Here is a 2,216-nt window from a genome sequence, read left to right as displayed (position 1 = left end):
GGGATGCATGACGTACACTTTGAAGGCACCTGCAAGTTCTCCTGAAGCCAACTACCCGAGGGCAAGGACTTGGCCTCTCAGTATTTTGTGGATTTCCTTGCTCAGACCACTCAATTAAAACACAGTAACATTTGCTACAATGCTCCCTTTTCCAGCTGTCTTTCAGGGTTTTTCAACAGGCTTTGGTGCCCAGCAGGAGCTATAGCGGGAGCAAGAGTCTGACATTTTAAATTCAATTCTGTGGCACTTGCTGGAATGACCCTTCTGAAGTCAGTCACATAGTATTCCCCTCATCCACCTGTCCAAGCAGGTCTGACTTGAGTGAATGCCTCTGCTGGCAGAACAAGTTTTCTCTGGTAAACTTTTGACACTTGTAGTGTTTATCAATGAAGAGTGAACTGAAGATGAACTCAAGTAAAACATTTCCCATTAGCATAAGCCACAAGAGAGAGACAGAAATAAATTAAAAGACGATAAAGACATCAACTTTGTTACTTAGACCAAGGCCAGTAGGAGCATGACAAAGGCCAAAGATGTTTTGAGCTCTAAATGTGTCAAAGTGAGCTGTGGAATACAACTCATTGCAGTCAGCAGCACTCACTGTTGAGTTGTTCAGTTCAGGTTTCCAGGAGCATTAAAATACTGAACATGGAGGGTAAGACAGGAGAAAAAAATTGTAGAAATAAAAAAACCCACTATGTTTTCATGCCTGTCTGTCTGGGACGATGGTCCCAAACTATGTGGACACCCACTGACTGTTGTCACAATAGTAGAAATTTATTTCATGGTATCACTTTCCAAATGGTCACTGTGGTCCTCTTCAGTGTAGCTCATTGCTCAGCCATGTACCAACGTGCCTGTACCTTCTCTCACAGCTAATCCAACTCAAAAGGATGCTTCACTGCCAAGAAGGTCCTCCCTCCAAGCTGTGGAGCCAGGAGGTGGTCTGGAGGAGAGGGAGAGAAGACTCCACCTTGTCTTGATTTCCTCAGGTTGCTGGCAGCTTGGTTGTCCACCTGTTTGTACAGCAGAATATTTCACATAGGCAGGAATGGTGCTGATACAAACTAAACTCACTGGGCCCAGCTCCAGAAGACTTGAAGGGTCTGTTCTCTGCCTCCCTGTGGGGTCTCTCTCTCAAGAAAACAAGTGGATCCTCAAGATTCATCCCAATTTAATAATGTGCTGCTGCTCGTGCCTCAATCTCTCCTCACTTTGTCTCAAGAAGTAAAAGCAATAATTTTTTCTTTGCTCCACAGCAGGGCATTCACTTCTGGCACAGAGAAGAAAAATTAGGGGCTGAGCTGGACACATAAAACAGGAGAGCTAATTGATTGGGAAGTGTTCAGCAAGATATTCCTTGTAAGAACTGATGAATCAACAAGACCTTTTGGTCTTTTATTTTTTCCTCAAAACCAGTTCATTGTTCTTGGAGAAGATGAAAAATTAAAATCTCCAGTCAGGATCTGAGTAGAGGGGGAGACACAACTCACTCTTTTCCCTTATGTGCTCATGTGCAGTTGCTACTCACAGTGGTAGCAGACAGTGAGGGGAGATGGAAAGATGGAAAAATGGATATGTAAAGAGTCTTTTCCCTCCTAACAAGCAGAGCACCCACAGGGAGTTCAGGAGAGGGACTTGACTACCAAACTCTTTGCTCTCCCAAGACTGCTCTGTTCCTTGACCTCCCCTTCCTCATTTCTCAGGAAAAATAAATAAGCAAACACAGTCATTTTGATAGGTCTTCAATGCACATGGGTTTGGCACAAAGAACTCCTTGAAGCTTCAATATTTTTCACAAGACAGGAAAATGGATTCACACTCACTTCTGATGACACAAACCATTTTCTGCTATGAACAGCCAGCGTTCAAAGCTACCTCTGAACATCCATCCTTCAGCCAGCTCCTGAAATATGTGCTCCTTCAAATGTGCCTCTGTTTGGTTTCTGATTAGCCTTCAAAGCCTAATCTACCTCATGAGAATTTAATTGCTTAGGGTGTTAGTACATAAGGACCACAGTGTATTAATGACCAAATAAAAGACATTTTATTCAACATGAAATGCTGTTTTTATTATTCCTTTTAATCATTTGAGTGGGCTTGATGATAAGAGGCAGAAATATTCTCAAAAATCCAAGAATAATTAATCTTGTTTGTTTATTCAGGGAAAATGGATAGATTCATGTAATATAAAACAAGGGCAAGGAAAAAGTAAT

This window comes from Melospiza georgiana, chromosome 1 (genome assembly GCF_028018845.1).
Source record: "Melospiza georgiana isolate bMelGeo1 chromosome 1, bMelGeo1.pri, whole genome shotgun sequence".
NCBI classification, from domain to species: Eukaryota; Metazoa; Chordata; class Aves; order Passeriformes; family Passerellidae; genus Melospiza; species Melospiza georgiana.
The sequence above is the reverse complement of the archived record's forward strand: the minus strand, read 5'-3'. Positions refer to the sequence as shown.